Source organism: Bos javanicus, chromosome 15 (genome assembly GCF_032452875.1).
Source record: "Bos javanicus breed banteng chromosome 15, ARS-OSU_banteng_1.0, whole genome shotgun sequence".
Classification (NCBI taxonomy): domain Eukaryota; kingdom Metazoa; phylum Chordata; class Mammalia; order Artiodactyla; family Bovidae; genus Bos; species Bos javanicus.
This window is the reverse complement of record NC_083882.1, coordinates 7,609,768-7,622,821: the sequence shown is the minus strand read 5'-3', so window position 1 is coordinate 7,622,821 and position 13,054 is coordinate 7,609,768. Positions and strand designations below refer to the sequence as shown.

Here is a 13,054-nt window from a genome sequence, read left to right as displayed (position 1 = left end):
TTTACATAAGAAGAATTATGGCTTCCTGGGAGCCCACAACCTAAAACTATGAACAGTCCCTAGGTAAGAATGAATAAATTTTCAATGGCTTTCTTTAAAAATGCAGAAAATCTCTACATGTTAGACAGCAGTTGAATTTTTTTTGAAAGACCTATTTGGTTGTCTGCAGGAAAGTTTAGTAGTTGAACTAAATTTTTAGTGACTGAACTGAACATAACAGTCTAATTTCAGCCCCTGATGATTTCTGCCATTTTTCTTTAGGCAGTCAAATGTTTCTATATTGATTGTCAATGAGTCCACTTAGGACTTTGTGCCCTGATTTGTATTGCTTATAAGGAATTGAGCTTGCTAACAATTCCTGCATAAAAATTAAATTTCTCTAGATCATATATAGCTACCAAGTTAGAAATGATGCCAAAGTAATTTACCAGAGACCTGGTGGATTTACTTATTTTAAAAATGGAAATTAAAAGAGTAGAGAATTGTTCAGTATACTTATACTTACCTATGTCCTGTTATTTGTACATATTATATGTGTGCATATGTTATATATACATATGTGTGTGTGTGTGCATGTATTCAATATACCTTCTACAGTCTACTCTAGAGGAAGACATTTAATTTTTTTTAGGCACCAAAGTTTTACTAACTCTCCTTCTTACTCTTTCTTTATAAACCAAGTTAATCTTTTTTGGATCCACAGTTGTGATGGGAACCAAGTTACAATGTACTTTTATTTCTTTCTGGCCCCTCTCAATCCCTGGTTGTCACTTCTCTTGTCCTTTCTCATTTACCAATATATTCCAATCCCTGTAAAATACAGACTAAAGGTAACAACATCATTGTTTTGAGATTTAAGAGAATGTCCAGCACTAAGCCAGGCTCTCTGGAGCATTCAAACTCTGAGAGTTCCCGTATACTCTTTGACATAATTCCTTCTCATCTGTCATGGGTTGAGGAACCAACGAGCCTATAAACCAAGAACATGGTCTAAAGTCCATAGACCAAGCAAGGGCCTGGCTGGTAAAGTGCATGGCTTTGTGACTGCTACTTCCAACTTCCAGCCTAAGGAAAGAGTGAGTTTTTGTTGTTGTTCAGTCACTCGGTCATGTTTGACTCTTTGTGACCCCATGAACTGCAGCATGCCAGGCTTCCCTGTCTTTCAACATCTCCCGGAGCTTGCTCAAACTCGTGTCCATTTTGTTGGTGATGCCATCCAACCATCTTGTCCTCTGTCATCTCCTTCTCCTCCTGCCTTCAATCTTTCCCATCATCAGGGTCTTTTCTAAAGAGTTGGCTCTTCACATCAGGTGGTCAAAGGATTGGAGCTTCAGCTTCAGCATCAGTCCTTCCAATGAACACCCAGGACTGATTTCCTTTAGGATGGACTGGTTGATCTCCTTGCCGTCCAAGGGATTCTCAAGAGTCTTCTCCAACACCACAGTTCAAAAGCATCAGTTCTTCAGTGCCCAACCTTATTCAATGTCCAACTCTCACACTCACACATGACTACTGGAAAAACCATATCTTTGACTAGACAGACCTTTGTTGGCAAAGTAATGTCTCTGCTCTTTAATATGTTGTCTAGGTTTGTCAAAGAGCAAGGGTCTTTTCATTTTATGGCTTCAATCACCATCTGCAGAGATTTTGGAGCCCAAGAAAATAAAGTCTGTCACTGTTTCCACTGTTTCCCCATCTATTTGACATGAAGTAATGGGACCAGATGCCATTATCTTATTTTTTTTTTAATGTTGAGTTTAAAGCCAGCTTTTACACTCTCCTCTCTCAACTTCATCAAGAGGCACTTTAATTCTTCTTTGCTTTCTGCCATAAGGGTGGTGTCACCTGCATATCTGAGATTATGGATATTTCTCCTCATATTTGAGATTATGGATATTTGTTCAAGCAATCTTGATTCCAGCTTGTGCTTCATCCAACCTGGCATTGTGCATGATGTACTCTACATATAGGGCTCACCTTGTGGCTCAGCTGGTAAAGAATCCGCCTGCAACATGGGAGACCTGGGTTCGATCCCTGGGTTGGGAAGATCCCCTGGAGAAGAGAAAGGCTGCCCATTTCAGTATGCTGGCCTGGAAAATTCCATGGACTGTACATATGAGTTAAATAAGCAGGATGACAATGTACAACCTTGATGTACTCCTTTCCCAATTTAGAACCAGTCCATTGTTCCATGTCTGGTTCTAACTGTTGCTTTTTGACCTGCATACAGGTTTTGCATGAGGCAGGTAAGGTGGTCAGCTCTTTTTCCACCTCTTGAAGAATTTTCCACAGTTTGTTGTGGTCTACACAAAGGCTTTAGCATAGACAATGAAGCAGAAATAGATGCTCTTCTGGAGCTCTCTTGCTTTTTCTATGATCCAACGGATGTTGGCAATTTGATTTCTGGTTCCTCTGCCTTTTCTAAGTCCATCTTGAATATCTGAAAGTTTTCAGTTCATGTACTGTTGAAGCCTCACTTGGGAAATTTTCATCATTCCTTTGCTGGTGTGTGAAATGAGTGCAATTGTGCAGTAGTTTGAACATTCTTTGTCATGGCCCTTCTTTGGGATTGGAATGAAAACTGAACTTTTTCAGTCCTGTGGCCACTGCTGCATTTTTCAAATTTGCTGACATATTGAGTGTATCACTTTCACAGAATCACCCTTTAGGATTTGAAATACTCAGTTGGAATTCCATCACCTCCACTAACTTTGTTCGTAGTGATGCTTCCTAAGGCTCACTTGACTTCGCACTCCAAGATGTCTGACTCTAGGTGAGAAGGAAGGACTGAGTGAACAGTTCCAAAGCCCCTGAGCTCATGGTTCCTTGTGGGTAACTCCCATGTATCTCCATCCTGACCAGTACTTGAGGAGGGACTTCTCAATTCCCCATGCCACACTTGGAACAGCATGAAGGATGCAGCAGAGGCCAAAGACTGAGTGACTGGTCCCAGGGTGTTGATGACAGACATTATCAAACCAATCTCAAAGGTGGTTCCGTTTGTTCTTAGGGAGGAGAAGTGGGACCCAGGCAAGGACAGCAGCTCAAAGGCAAAGAGCAGGTCTGCTTCTCAATAGCAGTAGTGATCAGGTTTGAAGGGGTCATCATAGGACATGTCCAGGTAGTAGGCTCCTTCTCAGTCAGCTTGGTTAGCTTCACATTCTGCTTGCCAGGGGGCTTCAGCCACTGCTTTATCTAGCTTCTCGTCCAGAGTACTTGTCTGGGTGGGTCCACAGCTCAAAATGCACCAGCACCTGATTGGTGAAGGATTTGCTCATCACGAACTGGGATGACCCATGGCTCAGCCCAAGTCGGACAGCCAGCCCTTGGCTAGCAGGATGACATGACGCCCATTCTTCAACAAGTAGCAGTCCACCTCAGTCTTAATATTCACCTTCTCCACAGCATTTTAGCTCAGCCACTTGACATCAATCTCCATGTCAAAGTGTCCACAAAGTGTCAAAGTTACACACACAATGACATCATCTTTCATCTCTTCAAAGGGCAGGCCAAGAGTTTTGTTAGTACAGCCTATGGTGCTAACAAAGATGCTGCAGTCCAGACAGGCCTAATCCCTGGTGGTCACCTCTAGGCCCTCCGTGGCCACCTAGAGTGTGTTGATAGTGTAGCTCTCCATGATGATGATGTGGCCCCAACCCCCTCAGGGCCTGGGCACAGCCCTTGCCCACATTGCCATAGCCTGCTTCCACCACCATAACCATCATCTGCAGTCCCCTTAATGCCATCTATGAGGGGCTCCTGGCAGCCAGAGAGGTGTCAAGTGTGTTCTTGGTGATGGAGTCATTGCCGTTGATGGCAGGCTCCTTCAGGACCCTGTGTGCCAGTTGTGGACCCCTGTTGTGGTCTCTTTGGAGATGCCTTGGACAGGAACTGCGGGTACTTGGTGTGAATGAGGTTGGTGAGGTGCCACTATCGTCCAGAATCATGCTGAGCTACCCGTCCTTGAAGTACAGTCTGCTCTATGCACCACAGATACTCCTCATCTCTTTCACCCTTCCAGCTGCTGCATGGTCCTGGGTGGAGAAGATAATTGTAGCTGGACCACCGCACCTCAACACACAGGGTGACAAGAGTCTCGATGAAGACAGAGATGAAGACAGCTGTCTCCATGGTCACGGTGTCGGCAGTGGGCAAACCGGATGCACTTCAGTGGCTCAGAGGCGGAGGCCATCTCTCACATGTGCATCGGGCCTGGTGTCTCATCCTCTGTGAGGTCTGGGACCTTGCATCCCCAGGTGGCCAGGTTAATGGCAGCAACCTTGTAAGAACGTTTGTCCAACTTGCTGGAAGTGTTTCCTCACAGAGTAATGCACCCAGGCCTCAGGCTGGGAAGAGGCAGAGGCTGGGCAGCTCTGGGCAGGGCAAGACATTTAATTCAGAACAAAGATTAAAGGAAACAAATCCTCCTAGCTGCCAGTCAAGTACCATTTCATGAACTTAGTCTCTGCTTTTCTAAACATTGGCTTTGTCATTCTTCTACATGTCAGTTGCTATCTGTGCTCAAAGCTACAAGCCTTTTCTCATATTTTCTGACCTTTAATTACCCTATTAATATTTTCTATTGTTGTGAACTTTATTTCCATATTTCCAGACTTTGTCCAGTCTAAACTGTCTTTCCAATCATTTGAAGAAACCAGGCATCTTAAATCTATATTAAGTAGGGCTCAGGGAGATAACAGAGAAGGCAATGGCACCCCTCTCTAGTACTCTTGCCTGGAAAATCCCATGGATAGAGGAGCCTGGTAGGCTGCAGTCCACGGGGTCGCTGAGGGTCGGACACGACTGAGAAACTTCACTTTCACTTTTCACTTTCATGCATTGGAGAAGGAAATGGCAACCCACTCTAGTGTTCTTGCCTGGAGAATCCCAGGGACAGGGGAGCCTGGTGGGCTGCCATCTATGGGGTCACACAGAGTCGGACACGACTAAAGTGACTTCGCAGCAGCAGCAGCAGCAGGGAGATAAGTATCATGGGTTATTTAGTTCACCTATTCTAACTCATCAAGTGTGAATGGCTTTATTTCTTACAAATTTGCTAAATAATTTTTTGAAATCCTTAGTTATGCTTCGTGTAATTTTAAAAGGATTAGTCGTGGATAATCTCCTGTACTTGGTTTTCTCATCTGTTGTTATTTTTAATCAATCCTTTCTCAAAAATCATTTAGTCAAATTTATAAATATTTAGTCTTCAAGGAAAAAAGTCAGTAAAACACATTCTATTGGTGTTTTGGCTACATTTATAGAACTGGAGTGAAAGGATGAAATTCAGATGCTTCTTTTTTGGGGTCAAATCTCTGTATTTTATTTTAATTAAACAATTATTTTATTCCCTCTATTAGTTTAAACATTTCACTATGTACCACATGGCAAATACCTTACTAGTCAGAGTATATAAAGATGCATAACACAGTTTCAGTTCTTAAGAAGAAAAATGCATGAATAGGACTATATACCATGAATAAATATATATGTTGGTTGGTTGAGTCACTGACTGTTTATATCTGTTTCCTCATCTACTTATTATAGTTCCCCTTCCACTTTAAGAGTGTTCTTGTGTGGGCAATAGAATCACTATTATATTTAACTTAAACAATCCTAATTTCTAATGATATCTGACTATACAAACTTCTAACAAGGTAAATGAAGTGGTCAAAATATCTACCTGTAGTATTTGAGTTTATCAGTTGAATTATGAATTCGTATTTCAGATGTTCTTATTTATTTATTTATTTATTTATGACCACTCCTCCAGCTTGTGGGATCTTAGTTCCCTGACCAGAGATCAAAACCACACCCCCTGCAGTGGAGGTATAGAGTGTTAACTACTGACCACCAGGGAAGTTCCTAGACTTTCTTATACACACTGTACTAATTTAGATTTTATGCATTTTCACACTTTATATTCAAATTTTATTTAAACTATCCACTGCATACTTAACATTTATGCTTTTATCTTCAGATTTTCTTCAGTCATCTAACAAAATTTTTCAAAATGTACAGATAAATTATTTGAGATATATTATTTTGGGGGAATTTATGCATGAGGCAGAAACATTTTTTTAATTTATTTATTTTTTAATTAAAGGATAATTGCAAAACATACATTTCTCCAAAGAAGACATACAGATAGCTAGCAAACACACAAAAAGATGCTCAACATCACTCATTATCAGAGAAATGCAAATCAAAACCACAATGAGGCACCATCTCATGCCAGTCAGAATTGCTGCCATCAAAATGTCTATAAATAATAAATGCTGGAGAGGGCGTGGAGAAAAGGGAACCCTCTTACACTGTTGGTGGGAATGCAAACTAGTACAGCCACTATGGAGAACAATGTGGAGATTCCTTAAAAAACTGGATATAGAACTGCCTTATGATCCAGCAATCCCACTGCTGGGCATACACACCGAGGAAACCAGAAGGGAAAGAGACACGTGTACCCCAATGTTCATCGCAGCACTGTTTATAATAGCCAGGATATGGAAGCAACCTAGATGTCCATCAGCAGATGAATGGATAAGAAAGCGGTGGTACATATACACAATGGAGTATTACTCGGCTATTAAAAAGAATACATTTGAATCAGTTCTAATGAGGTGGATGAAACTGGAGCCTATTATGCAGAGTGAAGTAAGTCAGAAAGAAAAATACCAACACAGTATATTAACACATATATATGGAATTTAGAAAGATGGTAATGATGACCCTATATGCGAGACAGCAAAAGAGACACAGATGTAAAGAACAGACTTTTGGACTCCATGGGAGAAGGCGAGGGTGGGATGATTTTAGAGAATAGCATTGAAACATGTATATTACCATATGTGAAACAGATCACCAGTCTAGATTCAGTGCATGAGACAGGGCACTCAGGACTGGTGCACTGGGATGACCCTGAGGGATGGGATGGGGAAGGATGGGGGAGGGGGGTTCAGGATAGGGAACACATGTACACCCATGGCAGATTCATGTCAGTGTATGGCAAAAACCACTACAACACTGTAAGGTAATTAGCCTTCAATTAAAATAAATAATTTTTTTTAAAAAGGATAATTGCATTATAGAATTTTGTTGTTTTCTGCCAAGCATCAACATGAATCAGCCATCAGTTCAGTTCAGTTCAGTCGCTCAGTCGTGTCTGACTCTTTTCGACCCCATGAATCGCAGCACACCAGGCCTCCCTGTCCATCACCAACTCCCGGAGTTCACCCAGACTCACGTCCATCAAGTCAGTGATGCCATCCAGCCATCTCATTCTCTGTCGTCCCCTTCTCCTCCTGCCCCCAATCCCTCCCAGCATCAGAGTCTTTTCCAATGAGTCAACTCTTCGCATGAGGTGGCCAGAGTACTGGAGTTTCAGCTTTAGCATCATTCCTTCCAAAGAACACCCAGGGCTGATCTCCTTCAGAATGGACTGGTTGGATCTCCTTTCAGTCCAAGGGACTCTCAAGTGTCTTCTCCAACACCACAGTTCAAAAGCATCAGTTCTTCGGCGCTCATCTCCTCCCTCTTGAACCTCCCTCCCATCTCCCTCTCCCTCCCCCTCCTAGTCCTCTAGATTGTTACTGAGCCCCTGTTTGAGTTCCCTGAGTCATACAGCAATTCCCATTGGCTCTCTATTTTACATATGGTAACATAAGCTTCCATGTTACTCTCTATATACATCTCACCCTCTCTTCCTCTCTCCCCCGTGTCCATAACTCTGTTCTCTATGTCTGCTTCTTCACTGTATATTCTTGCCTACTTTGCTGTAGATTAATTAATCATTGGGGTGTGATTTTATTTCTGGGGTTTCTATCCTGCTCTGTTAATCTATATTTCAGTTTTTGTGCCGGTAGTATACTATTTTGATTAATTTAGCTTTGTAGTACAGTCTGGGAGAAGGCAATGGCAACCCACTCCAGTACTTTTGCCTGGAAACTCCCGTGGACAGAGGAGCCTGGTAGGCTGCAGTCCATGGAGTCGCGAAGAGTCAGAAACGACTGAGCAACTTCACTTTCACTTTTCACTTTCATGCATTGGAGAAGGAAATGGCAACCCACTCCAGTGTTCTTGCCTGGAGAATCCCAAGGACAGAGAAGCCTGGTTGGCTGCAGTCCATGGGGTCGCACAGAGTCGGACACAACTGAAGTGACTTAGTAGCAGCAGCAGCAGTAGCAGTAGCAGCAGAGGCAGCAGCAGTACAGTCTGAAGTCAGGGAGTCTGATTCCTCCAGCTCCATTTTTCTTTCTCGGAATTGCTTTGGCTATTAGTAGCCTTTTGTTTTTCCATATAAATTTTAGAGACTTCTGTTCTAGTTCTGTGAAAAATGTCATTGATAATAATAAAGATCGCATCGAATTTGTAGATTACCTTAGATAGTATAGACATTTTGATAATGTTGATTCTTCCAATCTAAGAACATGGTATATCCTTCCATCTCTGTGTCATCTTCAATTTCTTTCATTGGTATCTTAGAGTTTTCAAAGGAAAGGGTTTTATGTTAGGTAAATTTATTCCTAGGTTTTGAAAATTTTATTCTTTTTGATGCAATACTAAATGGAATTGTTTCCTTAATATCTCTTTCTGATCTTCACTGTTCATGTATAATAATGCAAGTGTATACAAAAAGAGATTTATTTGCATTAATTTCAATTCTACAGCTGTACTGAACTGACTGATCAACTCCAGTAGTTTTCTGTCACTGTTAGCAGATAACATGATACTATACAAAATCCTATGTATGTATAGTATCATGTTATCTGCTAACAGTGACAGTTTACTCTTCTTTTCCATTTTACATTCATATATTTCCTTTTTTCCCTGCTGATTGTTCAGTTCAGTCTCAGTCATATCCGACTCTTTGAGATCCCATGGACTGCAGCATGCCAGGCTTCCCAGTCCATGACCAACTTCCGGAGCTTGCTCAAACTCATGTCCACTGAGTTGGTGATGCCATCCAATCATCTCATCCCCTGTTTCCCTCTTCTCCTCCTGCCTTCAATGTTTCCCAGCATCAGGGTCTTTTCCAATAAGTCAGTTCTTCACAACAGGTGGCCAAAGTATTGGAGTTTCAGCTTCAGCATTAGTCCTTCCAATGAATATTCAGGACTGATTTCTTTTAGGATTGATTGGTTTGATCTCCTTGCAGTCCAAGGGACTCTAAAGAGTCTTCTCTAACACCAAAGTTAAAAAGCATCATTTCTTCTGCACTTAGCTTTCTTTATGGTCCAGCTCTCACATCCGTACATGACTACTGGAAAAACCATAGCTTTGACTAGATGGACCTTTGTTGGCAAAGTACTGTTTCTGCTTTTTAATCTGCTGTTTAGGTTGGTCATAGCTTTTATTCCAAGGGAGAAAGTGTCTTTTAATTTCATGGCTGCAGTCACCATCTTCTCTTCTATTCTCAGCTGTTTGTATGGCCTCCTCAGACAACCAGTTTGCCTTTTTGCCTTTCTCTTTCTTGGGAACGGTCTTGATCCCTGCCTCCTGTACACTATCATGAACCTCCTTCCACAGTTCTTCAGGCACTCTGTCTATCAGATCTAATCCCTTGAACCTATTTGTCACTTCCACTGTATAATCATAATGGATTTAATTTAGGTCATACCTGAATGGTCTAGTGGTTTTCCCTACTTTCCTCAATTTAAGTCTGAATTCTGCAATAAGGAGTTTGTGATCTAAGCCACAGTCAGCTCCCAGTCTTGTTCTTGCTGACTCTAGAGTTTCTCCATCTTTTGCTGCAAAGAATATAATCAATCTAATTTTGGTATTGATTATCTGGTGAGGTCCATGTGTAGAGCCATGTGTAGAGTTGTCTGTTGTGTTGTTGGAGGAGGGTGTTTGCTATGACCAGTGCATTCTCTTGGCAAAACTCTGTTAGCCTTTTCCCTGCTTCATTTTCTACTCCAAGGCCAAACTTGCCTGTTACTCCAGGTATCTCTTGACTTCCTACTTCTGCATTCCAGTCCCTTATGATGAAAAGGACATCTTTTTTTTTGGTGTTAGTTCTAAAAGGTCTTGTAGGTTATCAGAGAACTTTTCAACTTCAGCTTCTTGGCATTAGTGGTTGGGGCATAGACTTGGATTATTGTGATACTGAATGGTTTGTCTTGGAAATGAACAGAGATCATTCTGTAATTTTTGAAATTGCACCCAAGTACTGCCTGGTGGCTGCCGTCTGTGGGATCACACAGAGTCGGACACGACTGAAGTGACTTAGCAGCAGCAGCAACTGCATTTTGGACTCTTGTTGACTATGATGGCTACTCCATTTCTTCTAAGGGATTCTGCCCACAGTAGTAGATATAATGGTTATCTGAATTAAATTTGCCCCTCCAGTCAATGTTAATTCACTGATTCCTAAAATGTTGATGTTCACTCTTGTCATCTCCTCTTTGACCACTTCCAATTTATCCTATGCAATATTGGTCTTTACAACATCAAACTTTGCTTCCATCACCAGTCCCATCCACAACTGGACGTTTCACTTTGGCTCCTTCTCTTCATTCTTTCTGGAGTTATACATCCACTCTTCTCCAGTAGCATATTGGACACCTACCAACCTGGGGAGTTCATCTTGCAGTGTCCTATTTTTTTGCTTTTTCATACTGTTCATGGAGTTCTCAAGGCAAGAATTCTGAAGTGGTTTGCCATTCCCTTTTCCAATGGACCACATTTTGTCAGAACTCCCCACAATGACCCCTCCATCATGGGTAGCCCTATATGCCATGGCTCATAGTTTCATTGAGTTAGACAAGGATGTGGTCCATGTGATCATTTTGGTTAGTTTTATGTGATTGTGGTTTTCTTTCTGTCTGCCTACTGATGAATAAGGATAAGAGGCTTATGGAAACTTCCTGATATGAGTGACAGATTGCTATGGCTAGGACTACCAAAACTATGTTGAATGAAAATGGTGACAATGGACATCCTTTCCTTATTTCTGATCATACAGGGCAAGCTCTGCCTTTCACCACTGAGGGCAGTGTTAGCTGTGGTTTGTTTTATATGACCTTTATGACATTGAGGTAGATTCCCTTTATGCTCACTTTCTGGAGAGATTTTATCATAAATGGGTATTGGACTTGTCAAAAGTTTTTTGTGTGTCTATTGAGGTGATCATATGTTTTTTTTTTTTCCTTCAGTTTGTTAATGAGGTTAACACAAAAATTGAGTTGTGGACATTGAAGCATCCTTGCATCCCTGAGAAAAGTCTCACTTGAGCATGGTGTATGATCCTTCCAATGTACTGTTGGATTCAGTTTGCTAGTACTTTGTTGAATATTTTTGCGTCTGTGGTCATCTGGGATATCAGCCTGTAGTTTTCTTTTTGAATGATGTCTTTGTCTGGTTTTGGCATCAGGATGAATGTGGATTCATAGAATAAACTTGTGAATGTTTCTTTCACTGGACTTTTTTGGAGGAGTGTCAAAAGTATAGGTGTTAGCTCTTGTCTAAATATTTGATAGAATTCACCTGTGAAGCCATCTGGTTCTAGACTTTTATTTGTTGGAGGGTTTTATATCATGATTTCAATTTTGGTGTTTGTGATATGGCTGTTCATATTTTCTATTTCTTCCCGGTTCAGTCTTAGAAAGTTGTATCTTTCTAAGAACTTATGCATTTCTTTTAGGTTGTCCATTTTATTGGCAAACAGTTGTTTATAGCAGTCTCTTATGAGCTTTTGTATTGTTGTGATATCTGTTGTAATTTCTCCCTTTTCATTTCTAATTTTATTTGAGTTCCCTCAGTTTTGTTTTGTTTTTTCTTGGTGAGTATGGCTAAAGGTTTACCAGTTTTGTTTGTCTTCTCAAAGAACCAGCTTTTCATTTCAGTCTTTGTTATTGCTTTATCTATCTCTATTTCATTTATTTCTGCTCTGATCTCTATGATTTCTTTCTTTCTACTAACTTTGGGTTTTGTTTGTTTCTCTTTCTCTAGTTGCTTTAGATACAAAATTACACTGTTTATTTGGGATCTTCTTGTCTCCTGAGGTAAGATTGTGTTGCTATAAACTTCCATTTCAGAACTGCTTTTGCTTTTCCAAAGGTTTCAGACTGTTACTTATTCATTGTTATTTTTCTCTAGATATTTTTTAAATTTCCTTTTGATTTCTTCAGTGATCCATTGGTTATTTAGTAGCATCCATTTAGTTTGTGTGTGTTTTTTATAGTTTTATTCTAGGCAATGAGTTAAAATAAGCTATGCTTCTGAATTCTATTTATAACTCTGACCTTACAAGAATATAATTGTATTTAGCATTTATCTGCAGGCAAAAGAAAAATTTATTTATAGAACAAATTTTATAATTGCTGTTTTAAGGTAGAGAAATTGTCATTTCTTACTTGATATTTCACCCCTTTGGGAATTCAGTTGTTATGAGAAAATGAAATGAATACATATAAATTTTAAGCCATATGTCCTTATTGACAATGAAACAATTTTTCTATAATCTTTCAAAACTGACTAACCACAAAAAGGTAAATGTTAGGTTGTGGAAGAAAATTCAAATGACTGAATGTAGATAGATGGCAGATTAGAAGTATTAATGGGGAAACAACTAGGTGTCACTAAAGGAAGAATGTCCTTGTTCCAAAGAGGAGAGACAGTGAATGTTAATTTACCTGGATTAGTGGCAGTGAAGTAAAAGGTTGATGCAGATGTGATGGGGAGGGGATGGGCAGTTTTTTCCTCCAAAGCAGTTGACAAAGTTAGCAATTCAATGTCTAGCAGACTACACACTCAAATATTATATATGCTGTTACTGTTGATAATGATGACAGCTGTTTCTTGTGGGTCAATCAACAGGCAGACACTATACATATTGTGAGAAAAAAAAAAAAACCCTTATAGATTTTGAATATTCACTGAATAGTGAAATGTTGGAGAAAAGAGAAAAAGGAAAGGGAGTGGAAGGGAGGGAGGACTTATTATTTATTTAATGCCTGCTCTTTCAGGGTTTGTCAGACTTAATTACGTATGAAGGTTCACTAAATCTTCTTAGCAGAAGCTGATATTATCACTTCATACTGATATGAAAGTTGAA

At 40.3% G+C, this 13,054-nt stretch overlaps 1 pseudogene; it reads right to left on the bottom strand.

The window, feature by feature from the left end:
• Window positions 1-2,746: 2,746 nt before the first annotated feature.
• LOC133261600 (adenosylhomocysteinase-like) lies at window positions 2,747-12,831 on the bottom strand (annotated as a pseudogene).
• Between the last annotated feature and the right edge of the window lie 223 nt (window positions 12,832-13,054).